Source organism: Micrasema longulum, unplaced genomic scaffold (genome assembly GCF_059751315.1).
Source record: "Micrasema longulum isolate JH-2025_06_02 unplaced genomic scaffold, ASM5975131v1 h1tg000113l, whole genome shotgun sequence".
Taxonomy (NCBI): domain Eukaryota; kingdom Metazoa; phylum Arthropoda; class Insecta; order Trichoptera; family Brachycentridae; genus Micrasema; species Micrasema longulum.
Window position 1 is genome coordinate 736136 of NW_028277319.1, and position 17780 is coordinate 753915.

Consider the following 17780-nt stretch of genomic DNA (forward strand, 5'->3'; position numbering starts at 1 on the left):
TTCACATTTAATAAGTCTGCGTCGAAATTAGCAAATTCGCTTTCAATCTGTTTGGTCACCACCTCTTAGACTCTTAACACTGGATAACAGATGGAAATGATGGACTGTGTAGAAATTTTTAATTCACTTTAAAGTTCTTCCGTTTGTTTCTTTTATGAAGCACTTCACTTTTACTATTGTACGGATACCGGTATCGTGTAGATGTTGATGAAATAAATATTTTAAGCTGTTTATGTGACACTAATTGCACTTTATCGGGAATAAGCAGATGCAAGTTTATTATAAGGATTTGTCAGAGTAATACTTTTCACACTGTGACTTGCTCACAGGACGGTAGGACAAGAACATTTTTAATAAAGAAGGATGTAGGTAGGATGGAGATATTTACAGTCTTACTTGAGGTTCTAGAATAAAACATGTAAATTCATTACTTAACACACTATACACATTTTTATCAAAAACATTTACATAAAGTTGTAATAGGTATCACAATATTAAAAACACAAGAAATACTGATTACTTTTCGATTTAAAAAAAATCAATTCCAGTAGTCTAGTAACCCCAAATTGATTGTGACGTTCATAATTTGATAATTTGGGATAATACTAGATTGTTTTTTACTCTAAAACGTATTTATTATTTATGTTTATAATGTAGGCATTTTGTAAATGTTTATAAAATTTCCATCGCGTTTAACATTGTAATAAATTATTAAGAACATAGTTTATTCAATTCATTCATTTCAAAATAAAATTATTTTAATATTTTTCTAGTGTAACTGATCTGTTAAAAGTATTCATAAATCAGATATTTTATTTTTACAGTACAGCATTGTACTGTACACGTTTAAATCATTTTAATACTATTTTTATTTATATTTTAAATCAAAACTTAGATTTCATTAAAAATAAGTTGTTATGAAAAATTAACTCGGTTTTATAAAATAAAGAAATCATTCAAAGTTTAGAATAATCTAGAAATACTACTCTTGTGATTAACCCAAATATAAATACGATTTTCATTTACATTTGTGTGAGATAATAACATTTTTACTATCAATTAGTGTTTCCGTTCTTTTGATACATCGAATTAAACTTATGGACCGGAAATAATAAATAACACTTTTATGGACATTATTTTCGTAAATTAATTTGATAGTTTCTGACCAAATCTTGACTTTGAGATAAGAATTACGTTGTTTATGAAAAAAATGCATTAACATTTTTTAAATGTATTATACAAATATGTTCTGTTTTATAATATCAACATATAATGTTATATCGACTTTGTTTACTGTGACTATTTTTCAAAAAAAAACTTTGTCAGAAGAGCATATTATTTAATTATTTACTTATAAATTCACGGGGTTTTAAAGCCGTGCCCATGCTAAGCCATAATAAAAAGAGGAAAATATAAATATTTTGTATGCAGATAATTAGTAGAATCCAATAATAAAATTTGGTAAGGTATCCAAAACAAAACATTTCTCTTATAATAAAAAGTAGAATTAAATCCAATAAAAGTGTTAATTTTTGGAGACCTTACAATATTTAAAAGAATATATAAACCTTACACAAACAATTATTTCATAAAATAGGCAGGAAGTAAGAATCAGTAAAGAAAATGATATAACCTTAGGTTTCAATCAAAATAATGCTTTTAAATTTCTAAAAAAATGAAAATAATTGCCTTTTGAAATTTGGTAATAAAATATCTTTTTTTAATCAATTAACCTACTTCATTTTCCGTAGTGAAGTAAAATTTAAATCGGTGCAGAAAAAATCCCTAAAATGAAAAATACTTCCTATGTTGATATAATTCATATTTTAATATTTATTTTTAAAAAATTGTAAATAATAATTAACAGTGAATAATAAAATATTAGTAAAAACGATATCATTTATTTTAAATAGATATTTTTTCTTTCAAAACATGCTACATTTGTGAAAAATTAAGGTGAATATATATTTAGCGTTCCATATTGAGAACACCTGCCATATCTAAATGAACCAGTAACCCCTCATTCCTGATTCACCACGGCCGCGGCCTAGCGGCTGCAGTATTTATTGTAGCGGATTACCAAGTGGACCGCCTCACAGCATCAGCTATGTGGAGGGTCCAGGTTTGGCTCCTGATTCGGCCAACACAGGACCGCCAGCAGAAAGAAAAAATACTGTGTATACACTTTTGCTGTAGATTCTACTCAGAATTCGTTTTTACATAGTTCATGTGCAAACTTCGGTAGTTTTTTAACCATGCAGATATTTAACATCAAACTTTCCATGTTTTAGAAAATAGGGCATGAATGATATTTGCACAAAGCTATCTTCAATAATCGGGTTGTGATCCCGTGGCTACTGTCGCGGGCTCTCAGAACAGAGGTCAGAGCGAAAACTTTACTCTACCACAACTTGATTCCCATTTTCTTATAGTGAGTTATTTACAACTCATTAAAAATTGCCCCCAAAATTGAAATATTTTCATAAATCATAAGAACTCACATCTTTATTTTCTCCGAAAAAAATTACCAATAATAATTAATTACATATTTACCAATATGTATTTTTTCTCCTATGTTATTTGTGTAGTAATAATACGCCACTGGCTAATAGAGTCTCTCATACGGACAAAAACTATTCTATGATTATTTACCATGAAGTTAGCTACAGCTTACAGCAATACAACGGGCCGTCAGTGGCGAATGGTGATTTTATTTACAGGTAAGCTATAAAAAATATCATATATTTGTACCTACATAGGAGGTACATAATATAATGTACCTAATAAATACTGTAAATTGATATTTTTCCGTGGTTCTGTGTGATACAGACACACTCTCATTTATGAAATCAACTCAAACTATGTAACTTCGTGATATATTATATTACATAGATATATTATCCATTACTTTAATGTATAATTCATTAGAAAATAAATAAAAAAATACCATTATGAATTCAGTGGATATTAGGTATTCAATTGAAATGTCAACTAGCCGCATTGTTCTGGTAATTAATAGTGCTAAAAACGGCCGCGTGGAGCGCTATATGTCCAGCAATATGACGCATGGAAGTAATTATGGTTTTATGTCAAAAGTACCATCTCAAAGAAAAATAGTCCTAGGAGAAAAAACCCGCAATGGGGTTAATACATTAAAAATATAGTATGCTTATTTGCATGAAAAATTAAGCTGGAATAATCGGCTAGTTTCTTGGCTCACCGCAGGCGCTGGTCGCGCTTTATTAAAATTTATATTTATATTAGGATAAAAATACAAACGGTGGAAATGATTTAAAATAAATGGTAATTATTTATTTGTTTTTCTGTAAATAAAGTTACAATAAAACATTATTACGGTTAGTCAAAAAAAATGGTAAGCTATGCATAATAGCTTCTATACACGGTTCGCCCCTGCTGTAGGTACTCAGATTGAGAATCGCAAGTGCAAACCGAAACTGTCCGTTATACGTTTCTTGTTAAACTAAATACCAAACCATAAATTTAAAACGCTTTTGTTCCATACAAAAGAGCTAAAGGGCTTCTCTAGCAAATTATTTCTCTGATATGTAAACAGTACTTATTAGTAGGTACATTTAACTAACTCGTCTCTAGTTTAATTATTTAATTTTTAATGCTGTATGCCAACTTAACACCCAGCTTTTGGTCCACGTTATTTGGTATACGTTACTATTTTATTAAATACAATATGTACAGCTTTAATGAATACACAAATTTAATGTATTTCAATCTGTAATAGGATTTCTCATCAATTTCAGTTTATGTTAATTTGAATGCAAAAAAAAGCGGCCGTAATGAGAAATTTCAAAGTTTTTTTAATTGTTAATAAGCCATCAAACTAAGTCAAGATTCTATTTGAATTATTTTTTATGTATACCACCGCAGCGCAATGATTTTTGTTTTGTACTTTTCAAATTACTCCGCCCGTGACGTAACAAGCTCTCGTCGGTGAGTTTTGCTGATTGGTGAGTTGGTTTCTCAGAAACCGGAAATCTATCACGGCATTCTGTCATTGTAATTTATTATGTAAATAAAACACGAGTGATACTTTAATCCACAAATTTGGAATATCCAGTGACCGGTTTCATCGCTTTCGCGACATCTTCGAGACTGGTATCTTTATTAAAAAGTTAAATGTATTTATACAGAACAGAGGTAAGGATACATAATTCAAAGTTATATGTAAGTAAATTAAATAAAGTTATTTTTATCTTAAGGATCATTATCGACAAATTTTCTATGGGTTAACTAATGAATGGATATAATGTTATTTTAATGAGTTTAAGTATTTTATTTTATTGTTGGTGTCATTGGTTTATTCGGAAAAACTTGTGACGTAGTTCAAAGTAGTTCATTTTTATACATTTTTTCACTTTTTTTTGAGAAACTTCACCGTACAATGCCGTCCCTTCAAATGATCTAATGTTTTTGTCGCGTGTAAAAAAACATATTATATACGAGTATATCCGATTTCCAGTAGCACTGAACTCTTTGTTATAGAATTTTTTGAACCGCTTGCATGTAGCACACGAAAATTTTTGTCGCGTAAACTGAATATTATAAAAAAACTAAAATAACCGTTTTCGTTAGTAAGACGTTGCATTATTTATCTTCTTTTCTAATTTAACATTTATAAATGTATTTTTATTGTTAAAAACATTTAATAAAAACAAACTATTAAGCTGTATCTAATCACCAGATACGGCACTCTCTTGGTACAAACTTTTTAAGCATCATAGATATCTACCATTGGCGTAAGAGCGACGGATCATCCAAAAAGCCATAAAAGCGCCCAGTTTTATATGCCGTCTTCAGACGTAAAGTGGGCGTATGCCCACCTTACGTCTGTCATATCTGTCATATTTATGTCATTATTAATATCTGTCTGTATTACAGATATTAATAAATTAACGCAAAATATACTGACACAGATAATGGCATTCTGATACTATTTCTTTTTTAAAAATTGATTGAATATTGACGTGCGGAAATCGGGAATAGGAGACCTCGATTTTAGTTAGGTATAATCTTTCCGACATGCGTTTGTCTTTTTTGCACCGTATCGGGGAGGCATCTGTGAGAGAGTGACAGAAAAACTACTTTAAAACATTCGGAAAATGTATCTGCCACTGCATATCCATTTAAGCAAGAAGCTCGCCAATGTTGGTTAATATCCATTTTACAATAAAATTAATTTCAAAAAAATATAATAATCCTGAAGCCGTCTCTGCGGTCGCCACCGCCCCCGACGAACGGCGGCTAAAAAAGTTATTAAAATTGAAATATAATCATAGGTTTTATGCTGTCTGGGCGCGTATCTTCTCGCGTTTTGATATGTAGCCGTCTATTACTTAATTAAGGTACATTGTGACCTAATATTTATGGGAACACACGTACGGAGAATGTTTACGCACTCGCCTAGCGGTTTTTTAATCACTTTAGCGTATAAAACATTACGTTCTGTGGACGCGTGATTAAAGTGTAAAAATAAATAGACGCGATAAATATACAATAATTCAAGTATGTCCAAATGTTTATATACAAGGCTGGCCAGGTGGTCATAAGTCCTGTAAATGGCTAGACTTCCATATTCCCTTCTCAAAAGTATTTTCCCTCTCGGTTGCAATATATTTCAAACGATAAATATATTGCAACCGAGAATAAAAAGAGAGATAAATATACTTTAGCTTCATCATCACCATGTTCAAATAGATACCTTAATATTTTATTATTTGTTTACGGACTCATTCAGTTTATTTAGTTCCAATATTTTTTGTTTTTTTTTTAGTACAGGTGCGTTTAAAATAAAATATAACTAAAAAAGTAAGCAAATTATCCACAATCTACATCTAATAACACTCAGGTTTGATATCTAATAACACACAATGATTTGTACCTAAAAAAGTCAAATGATCTGATCCACTGATGTTCAAACACAGACTGGTGAATACAACACATTGTTTAACATTCATCACTCACCATTCTGCCTATGTTTTAACATATGTATTACTTCGATTCTTCCATTTGTTGACTGTTAAAAGGTCAAAGAGGTAAAACCTTTATTCGGGCGGGTGAGATTCACCTTAATTGATTATTTCACCAACTTACCAGGCAATGCCTAATTATATTTTTCGATTTTCATACTTCGTGTACAGTACTCACTTAAACCAGCCAATGATAGGTCAAAAGCTCTGTGAATGCCTATACTTTCATGTTCTTTTCTTTCAGATGTTCTCTATATTCGTTGTAATCATATTAATAACTTCCTAGGGGATTGAATCTAGTCCGTTTCTACAAAATATTTCGATTTACAATAACTTATATTCTAAATTATTATCAGAATCCGCAATTTTGTTTACGAAAGATGTTGATGTTTTAATTTTTTTTTTTATTAGTAAACCTTTATTTAGCATGAAAACAATACACAATAAAAAATAGAATGCCACAGATTGAACTTGCAAAAAAAAGAGTCAGGCTCTTGTGTTTAGCATTTGTTAAAAATTATATAAAATAGAAACAAAAATGCATAACAAATAATAAATAATCAATTAAATATTGAAAAAATATAACACTTAAAAAATAAATATTCGTGTACACTGGCACAGGCACACATATACACATATATACAGATGTACATAATATGCATTATAACTATTTATACAATACATAAGTAATATATTTTTATATTGTTTTTGATATTATGATAGGATATTTTTAATAAAGCATGTTTCAAAATTATATAAAATATCTCCCTCGGCACGAGACACCCTCGTGAGGGAACACAATCTTAAATGTAAAAAAAGTCATGCATAAATTGTAAAATAAAATAATTGATTCATTAACATTTTATGCAAAACGCATTGTTTATAAAAATATAATAATACAAATTGTTTATTAAAATTAATTTGCGATGCCTAGTCAAAAGCAATCAGTGTCATTTGAAGAATGAAATAAATAAAATAGTTTGAAATTGATTAATAACAGATATCATTTGAATTAGAAGCTTGACTGACCAATTAAATATTGTCAAGAGATACGTGTTTATCAGCATATCAAGAACTAAATCATGTTTACCATTTTCATACAAACTCGCATGACATTAAGTGGTGCAACTCAAATATTTTGTGTTCTGTTACGGGTCGAGTGTGCAGATGGAATATTTTCATTCAGAGCTTACCAACATTTGTTTTTAATCTTGAAATAGAACATGCATTATAATTTATTTATTTAAAGCTCAAACAATAAAATTGTATTTATTTTATACATTGTTTAACACATGTCTTAACCTCAATTTAGAATTTCGAATTTTTTTCTTTATCAACATTTTTTTAATAAGATATCTTTTTTTAATTTTTTTTTTTGTTTTTAAAAAACATTTGCCCATAAGCAAAATTACAAATTTCTGCAAACATTAGATTACTTGAATTTAACCTTAACGAAGAAATAAATATAAAAAAGTTACTAACAGCACAATTTATTGCACACGCGAAAATGTTGTGGGTTCACAAATAAAACTTGGATTTGTAACACATAATGTATTTTAAACACTTCCCAGAATTGAATATCATTAAAATTTGTACACAAATTTAGTGCGTAGCATTCTGGAGAGTGTTGCGGTGGTGTGGGGCCTGAAGAAGCCACTAACTCACTAATGTTGGAGAGAGTATAGAAAAAGTTTCTTCGTTACCTACAGATGAGAGAGTATTGATACTACCCATTGCTTGGTATCACAAGTTTCATTGCTGACCAGAAGAAGCATTGCCTTGCTTATGATGGCTTTTAAACTTCTGAACGGGTTAATTTATAATACCAACATTTTGGAGGGCATAAAATTGTATGTACCGAGCAACTATTTAGGTGATAGGCAGCACATACCATTTGCTTTTCCTGAATGCAGGACAAATCTGCCGTTGACTATACTTGTAGGGAAGATGATTGGTCTGTTGAACAGCCTACTGAGAGATGTGGATCTTTTCTGTGCTAGGATCACCAGTTTTAGACTCTTTCTTTCTAACTGTGTATCATATTGAGGATTAGAGTGATTTTTTATAAATACGTTGGTAGATATTTTATTTCTTCACAATGTTACTGTTTTACTTTTTATCTACAAAGTAAAAATAAGTTTTATGTATGAAAAACAGAATATGGATACCATTTTTTCTTCAAAACATGTTCAATAATAGGTAACCAACGAAGATATTTTAAATGTTTATGCAAATATACACAAATATCGGTTTTTCTTTATAGACAGTCGGAGATGATGACTCTGTTTACTTCCCATTGTAATCGGAGCGAAGCCCCCGTTTGTAGACAACCGTCCAATCTATTACGATTTAAATAAATAATTACATTTTTTTTATTTCAGCAGACCTGGAGCAACTAAAATTCAAGAAAACCGGTCTGATAACATTTCGTGGAGCAAATTATGAACACCTGTCATGAGCACGCCCATTTTATATCTGACAAAAAACGTAACAAAATGATTTGATCTGATTGTGGCTGCATACATTATCTTTGTTATCAGATGGTGTACCAGTTAGTCAGTTAGTGTTTCCGCGCTAGGCGGTCCCCGAGGTCCTGAAAGTGTTAGGCTTATTTAAGAAGACAATAAAAATCCACACGGCACGATAAAATAACATAGGGTGGATTGATATTCATTACATATTATAATTATAAGAAAAAAAACTTTCGTGAATCTCTTTAAAATGAAACATTTGTCAGTGTGTCAATTTATGAACCTTTTAATACGTTTATGTTAATAAAGTACAGCTCCAGTAGTACGGATGCACGTACTTGCAAACCAATATGCTAACAACATCGATGTCTTTTAAAAATCAATGTATATGTTCCATCTTAAATAGAACTTAATATTTATATGTTTATATTGTACTATAATATGATTTACCTAGCTGCTTTAAACCTTTAAGGTGATTCTTCAGAATTGATTTTTCGTTCACGAAAATATGAAACTATTCATACATTTATGACGCTTTTATCATTTTTATTGAAAAATGCCATTTTTACGTTCATTTTCAATGGAAATTGTACAAAACTTGGTTTGCGGGAATTTTACACTATATTGATTGTAAAAAATACAATATGGTGTACAAAACAAAAAATAAGGTACTTAATAATAAAATTACATTTTTCAACAAAAAAATATAAAAGCGCTGTCTATGAACAATTAGATTCATATTTTTGTTAACCTTAAACTGATTTTTTTCAAATGTTTGTATTTTATTTGTTTATCTATTTTTTTTTGTTTTTAATATCTCATGCCATTTTTTCTCTCTTTTACAGCTTCTTTTATTATTATTTTTAAAAACCAACTATACTTCTTAACTCTGTTCTATCGTTTATTTCATTGTATTGAATTTTTTTTAAATTATGTTGTTTATATACTCTTCTTTTTTTTTATATGAACTTTAATTCTAAACACTGTTCAATTTTTAATTTCCTTTATATATTTTTTAAATATTTTATGTTGTTCATATACTCACGTTTTAAATAACTTCTATGTATGTAAAAGACTTATGGGCGTGAAAAGTTAATCAAATAAAATAAATAAAAAGACATGGAAAGAAAATTTCGAATTGGTCAACTATATTATAAAAATCCACCTCCTTCACTTTATTTTCTCATCCCCAACCTTATTAAAGTGCTCTTCTTTTCTTTTCTTGTTTAATATTTTATGTTTTCCTCTTTATTGGGCAATATTTTATATCATTATATTTGTGAAATTTTTTAACTGGAGGCATGTACTATTTTCTGCATTTTTTAATTTTTTTATGACATTTGTGTATTTTTCCTAGTAAAATAAAATAAGTAAGTAAATTAAAAAATTAAAAATAATACTTAAATCAATTTTAATATTCACTACATTAAAATTTTTCGTATCCAGAAAAAATCATTATTTCTGCTGAATTAGAAAAGGTGCTCTAAGGAGATCTGTGTAACTTGGTGGTAGTCTTGGCATCTTTGTGCTGAAACGAGGTAATCTAGAAATGTGTACTCTGTACATAGAGGACCAGATGTAGATGAAATCTTTGCTGTATCGGATTCATTTGATTGGACATCTTCAACTTGCCGAAATGACTACAAAACTTGTTAAAAGCCTTGAAATTATTTTTGGAAGCCACTGCATTCTTTATCCGCCTGGGCACAGTATTAAAAAAAAACAAAATAGTAAAATAAATGTAATATTTGCATAATTTTACCGTGCCGTGTGGATTTGAACGACACGTGTAAAATATGCCTTACACGACCAGTCATTTTATCACTCTCTTTCCTTTTTATAAATAATAAATATAAAAAGCTCCTTAAAAATCCAAACAATATTTTGAGTACCTTTGTCCATATTATTTTTGGCAAATGCTGGAATCAACCGCTTTGAATTTAATTTTTTTTCCACGTACAACCCATTAAAAATAATAGCTGGTATTATACTAGACTTTCAAAATCGTAAAATTAATTTTAATTTCTATCATACTTATGGTAGCATACTTGTGAGAACGTAGTGGGAGTCCAAAGACTGTTTAGAAGGGAGTTTCAGATAGATCCACCTACGAGGCTCACCGTCACTCGCATCAGGAATATGTTTGATAGAGACTGGGCTGTTGAAATATCCACAAACAGCGTTCTTGGAGACCACGAACTTCTACAAGCGCCGCGAACAAAGAAAAACTACAGAAAAGAGGTACAGTGTGATGTTGATTGTCAGTGCTGGTATTAATTGAACATTAGATCAAAAAATAAGAAATTTATATTATCGGGTACAGTAAGGTCAATTCTATGTTCTGCAAAAATTGCCCGGTCGCTTTCATACAAAAAACTGTAATAATCACCTTCAGAACATTGTTGATCACAAAAACGACATGGCTCAATTTGCAAAGAACACCCACAGCACTATAAAAATCTTACGGTATAGATGCTGATTGGAAGATTAATGCCTCCAGAAATCTAGTTCGCTTAAATAAATTAATGTGAAAATATACATAATTGTTTTAATTTTATAAATTCATTAATTTAAAAACTACTCGTAATAAAAAAAAATATTTTAATACAGAATCTCACCTCATTCATTAAATGTGAAAATGGGGTATCATTCAATGTTAGATCTGACTATTTTCTGCAAAATTCATTTGCATTGGTCGTGTAGTCAGATAGACTTTAAAAAAAAATAATCTTTTAACACATAATTAAATTTAAAATTACTGTAACAAATTATATAAAGTGATTCTATACAATAAAATAACTTTTTTTGCTGGGGCTAGTTGTGTTCTGCAAAATGCACATCTTAGATTGGGTGCTCAGCCAGACTTTTAAAAGCATTGAAACTGATCGAAAACAAAATTAAATTATTGTTTGTGTTATAAAAAAATCGAATGTATGCATTAATTATTATTTCTCGAAATAAAAATTATTCCAACTTTTGTGTTGATTTGATTATTCACTCTTTTCACAAAAGTGCTATTATCTCAGTTTCTTTGTTCTGTGGGTAGCTGCTTTCTGCAAAACTACGTTCAATTGGGATAAAAAAAATTATACCACTGTGACTGGTGACGTTTAATTGAATTTGCTGCAGGAAAATGACACACAAAGAATTCGTGAGCAGTTCGAACATGAATAGGACTATTATTTTCAGCAAGATAGGGCGGAGCACCTTCTAATCACCATCGTAATGTGAGAGCTTATCTCCATGAAAATCTGCCGAACAGATGGATTGGGCCAAGAGGTGCCATCAAATGACCCCCGCGCTCTCCAGACCTCACGCTATTGAGTTTTTTTTGTAGAGACTCATCAAAGATAAGGTGTATCTGTCAAAACTGACAATAGTCAATCAATTGCAGGTGGAAATTGATAGATAATTCAACGAAATTCCTAATTAAATTATTCGCCACGTTTGCATTGATTCGCGTTATCAATAATGTTTGATGTTTACCAAAAAAATTATGGATCTGTTTTCTTTAATTTGTACTTTTAATATGTAATACTGTGGTGGACAACATTAACAGCCGTGAGGTTGGCAAGTCCGAACCCTGCTTTGGCCCGCAACGCGCAGTTCGTTGTAACGTCAGCCTGGACGAGGCTACTAAACACTGCATATCGAAACCACTCGTCACATTTCATCTTGATAGTTCGTGTCACCTGGCCACCAGCTCTCCGCTACTGCTCGCCATTTTTAATTTCTTTTGTACGGAATAATAGGATGTAACTCGTGTAATTACTTATTAAATAAGTTCAATTGTAATCCATCTTTCTCATTAAACCTTAAATCAACTCACGCGCATCCATCCTATTACACATATGTACTTTTTTTATTACCAAGCAAAGGGAGTAAACATTTTTTTCAGAATTTCCTGAAGATATGAAAGCACTCGCCCTCCATTTTAGTAGCCCAGCTCTTCAAAAGTCAAGGCGAGAACTTATTTAGAACTTATTTACAGGTAGACGTCCCAACAGGTCTACACAAGTCGCAGTGACGTCATGAGCTGGTTGGGTCCTGACCCCCATCTACAAGAAAAAATCGGTATTCTGATATTTGAATGATCCAGTAAATCACCATATACCTATACAATCAAGTACTTTTATGAGTACCTGTAACGCTGAATTTATTTTTTAGAATTGTTACGTGAATTGTCAATACCTACACACGTTTTTTAAAAAATCCATGATGTGTGAAATATGTAAATTTCGGAGTTTGGTTATAAAGACCCAGACTTAAGTTTTTAATGTTCTTTGTGTTCACGTGGAAAACAGATCAAGACTCTCCAGAAGAGTAGATTACCTTGTAAATGTTTGTTGAAATACTCAGTAAATATTCCACTTCAAGAAACTCATCTCCTTTCCCCTCAGTTCTTTGAATCAGTTTGTGTTGAAAACGTCATCATCATCATCGTTCTTTATTATTCCACGTAGGTACAATATTTTAATGATATTCTCGTCAGAAATGGTCCGAAAGGTCAAGCTTCTTCGTATTAATGGCTCGCGAGGGTCAAAAGGGGGGTTCGTTCTATTATATGTGCGTTGGGATGAGTGTAGCGTGAAGTGAGTTTTTTAACAAGTTGACGAGATTTATTTGTAAGCTGTTGGCGGCTGCAGACAGACGAACGATGTCCGTGGAAAATCAACTGTCATACAACATATTGTAAGGGCTGTCAGAAGTAATAGGCAGTTCCAACGTCCAAAGTGTGTGGGGTCTTCCTAAATGAAAATTGCCCCTGAGACACGCAAGTGTTGAGGTTAGACGAGGAAAAAACACAAAAGCCATTTTACTTAACTTTTGTATTGTAAAAATAATGAATGGAAGTCTACATATTTTTTATGTGTCTGGCGAGTTTTAAAAATAAACCTGCTCTCTACAACTCCGGGCAATGGTTGAATTCACAGTAAATACTGATTAGTGATTTGAAATTAATGTTAGTTTGGGTCTCATCGCTATGATATTGATTCTCACCTTTTCGACCATTTAATAGCAAGTAGTTAATTAATTTTCATCAACTCAATGTTATTATTAACTATTAGGAAGTTTTGTCTTTTTTTATTTTTTTATTTGTTAACAGACTTTTAAACTAAGCCAAAAAAATGTTATTTTTATTTTTATGTATCGTATTATCAGCACTATGATTTTTGTATTTCTGAAATAACTCCGCGTGTGCCGTCAGAGGTTCTTCTCTGTCAGTTCTTCCGATTGGTTCGTTTACGGTTAGCAAACCGGATATCCTTTACAGCTCTCATTCCATTGGTTAATTCAAATGAACCATTGACGTCGTTTAAAGTAGTGCGTTTTTATAAAAAGATTTTTTACTATTTTTTTCATGTCGATCCTCAAGTATTTGCTGGATTTGGTTGTGCCATGTCTTTCTTGATCTTCCTCTTTTTCTGCTTCCATCAACATTCGCATTGTAAATATTCTTAGCCGTTCTTTCGCTGTCAATTTAGCTTGGTAGTCTTCTGACAATTAAAAAAAATGGCTGAACTTTCTCATTCCTCCAGTAAAAATATATATTTTGTCAAGGTAGAAATCAAAAAAAAAAAAAAAAACACCACGCGTCTACTGGTTTATTTTTCAAATGTTTAGCAACATTATGGTTCAAAACTGGACTTAAATAAAATGTATACACCACCACCGGGTGTTCTTAAATTGTACTTAGTCGTGAAAAGGAAAATAATAATAAAGTGCATTTATTTTTTGTACGTTTTAACAATAGTATCGCAAACAGGGTTCCGTCAGCGGAGCAGATAAAGGCTTTGTGTTCTAGCGCTCTCGCCGATTCGGCACCTTTCATGCTGTCGATGGCACATTGGAGAAATTTACAAGAACTCTCAAATATTTCAGGTAACAGCGAGTTAATATTATAGGCCTTTTTGTGAGGTACACAGTGAAAAATGACAAGTTGCAACGTGTGGACAGGTCCTAATGGCACGTAATCCTTAATCCTGGTTCAGCCCCTAATAACAACAGTTTAACTAAATATTGCTGGCATTAGTCCTCCGCTTCAGTATAACAAGTGTTGTTTCATTTTATTTTCACCGAATATACTACGTTCAACCTTAAAAAATAGATTAATTAAAAAAAAAAAATGTTTTCAATTATTTAAAATTTCATTATCTCATTATCATCTTTCCCTATCCGCACCTAATGGTGCATAGGGCACTGCATTGTTACACCAATCGCAGCGTATCTTGATCATTTTTGTTACATGAAGGTAAGTCTTATGCTTCAGGTACCATCCAGGGACTATGAAATATTTTAGTGTGAAAACACCCATTAAATAAATATTTTATATTAAACCTGTCGGGAATTGACCCCCAGACCTCTTGCATGACGGGCAAATGCGGTGACCATTACACCACGAGGCCGACAATGTTATTAAATATTTGTGTATAACAAGTTACCGACTTTTCTACGTCTGCCAGTTTCAAGACGTACCCGTCTCTTCGTCAGGACGCCAGTTAAATTAACATTCGAAACTCACAATATTCCTTCACCATAGTTGTTGCACAAAAATATAAAACCGACTTGACATACATTTTAATAAGCAACCCTTACATCACTGATTAGGTCAAGAAAATATTTTATGATGTTGGAGAAATAGTTGAAAAAAGAGGGAGGAGATGAAAGGAGGGGCGTGAGTTTAATAGGCATAGGGTGACCATTACAATGGAACATCGTATATCTATAATTTATAAGGTTTATATGTACTTCAAAGGCCTCAAGTTTGATTTCCGACGTAGTATATTTATTTAGAAAAGTTTTTTTCATTCATGCGTTATTATTTTTCCCCATCTGATGATGTATAGGGCACTGCGTTAGTACACCAATGGCAGTGTATCTTGGTCCACTTTTTTGTTACGTTGAAGGTAAGATAATTGGTATTTCGCTTTAGGTGCCAGTCCAAGGACTTTATTTTAGTATAAAAACAACTTTTTAAATAGTTATTTCGTGTCAACTATGTCGAAAATTGAACCAGAGACCTCTTGCATGCAACCATTGTTAGCAAACGCGCTTACCACTACACCACGAGATATAACATGACAAAGATGGTTTAACACAAGGATATTACATAGTCCCTGGACTAACATCTGACTGACTATCTTGCCTTATATATATATATATATATGGTTGGATAATTTATAAAGCGCCATTTTTGTGAAAATCACCTCAAGGGCGCTGTACAATTAATAAATATCCCAGTACGTCTTGCAGCTACAGAGCGCATGGACGGTTGGGATTCTAGTTCCTCGTTTTCAATTAAGATCAATCAAAAATTATAATAGATAGGAGCTAGATTACAGGACGTCTTGCAGCTACAGAGCGCATAGACAGTTAGAAATTTAGCCCCCATTTACACATTTTAAAAATTGACAAATAAATTCAGTGTATTACAAAATAATAATAATATGAATAGTGAAAACGAGTAAGATTACAACACGCCTTGCTGCTACTAAGCGCATTGACGATTGGAATTCTAGACCCCGTTTACAAAATTAAGGTATTTTAAAGTTGATATATTAAAGCTAGATAACCAATCATCGTGCAGCTACAAAGCGCATGGATGAGAGGAATTCCAGCAAAGTTAAAACAATATCAATAAATTTATAAAAAATAGAGTATAGTAGTAAATTGGTCAAGTGTTCATACCAAGAAGTAAGCAATAAAAAACTAAATAAATCAAACACTGTTTCAACTCCATGGTTAACAAAGTCTTCATGTATAAAAACAAAAAAAAAACAAAAATCATCTAGCTTCAACACAATAACCCCCCCCCTCCTCCCCTACCCCATTAGAATTTCGGACTTCCTGATCCGGGATCCGTGATACTACATATGAAGCTACAACAGATTAGCTGGTTTAAGTTATAACATTTTACAAACGTACAAATTTGACCGATATCACGGAAAGAGTGGGAAGACAAAAATGGCAGTAGGCGAGTCATGTAGCGACATAAAAAGTTGATCGGTGGACCCCCCGAATACTAAATTGGAGACCGTACGAAAAAAAAAGGAACGTAGGAACATTAAAGAGAAGATGGACTGAAGACATCGTTAAACTCGTGGGACATGTATGGAAAAGAGTGCCCAGAATAAAAAAAACCTACAAAAATTTGGCAGATGCCTATATCCAGCAGTGAAAAAAAATGAGCTGATAAGATGAAGAAGTAACATTTACCATTCTGCCATGTTTGAATATTAAACAGTGTGCAATAGGAAGATTCTAGGAACGGTGAAATAATACCACCCTTTAAACCAAAATTTCATTTCAACCTTGTCAGGAATCGAAACTGGGACCTCAAGCATAATAGGTAAACGCGCCAACTACAACACTACGAGGTGGTCTTATTTCCACTCGATTTTCCTTTCCCGGCTTTTTACAACAGCCATCGTATCAAAAACAATTGTCTAAGGTTTTGTTTTTATTTCACACTATAACATCTAGAAATTCTTCATTCGCCCGAACGCAGAAAATATTTTTTTTAATTAGTAATAAGATAATTAGTCGAACATTTGTAAAAAAACTTTAAAATATCCAAGCTCCATGCCCTATCGAAACACCTACAGATACCCCTTACCTGTTGATGCATTGCCCTTTTTTCAACTTTCAGAGAAAACAGCTGAATGCGCGATTCAGAAGTCTGGGCAAGGGTCTTGCAACATCAGATCGGTGATACTTCATCAAGAACGAGAAGTTCTTACAAGGTCAAGTTAGTGCAGGACATTGGTATAATAAACCATAGTAGGACGCGGAACGGAAGGCCTGTTGATGACTGTCAACAGGCTGGCTTTTTGTTGGGATTTTTTTGTGGTTTCCTCTTTACAGAAGCAAATGCTGAGGAGTCCCTGATTGGCCCCCTATCGAATACCTTTCCTGATCCCAATACTGAATGAGAAAATAGAAGCTTTTTACAAGCAGAAAAAAAACACATTAAGAAATATAAACATTGTACACAATAAACAAGGTATAGAACGAACAGAGTATACGTGTAAGGGTCTGTTCACATGTCTGGACCCGTCGTGGGATAACATTATCAGCTCGCTTCCAGTCCACGAGACAACCTGAAAAGTCGATAGCGATATGTCTAATGCTTCATGTGACCTTACAATGGAATCTGGATTCCTCTGGAGCACCTACGCCTCATGTTAATAACAATATCATCCCATTCTCCATTCATGAACACGTCTTCAAGATCTTCAATGGCCGATTAAATTTACCGGCGAGATTCGTGTATCCTGTATCGAGCTCCCAGAAACAAAAGTTAATA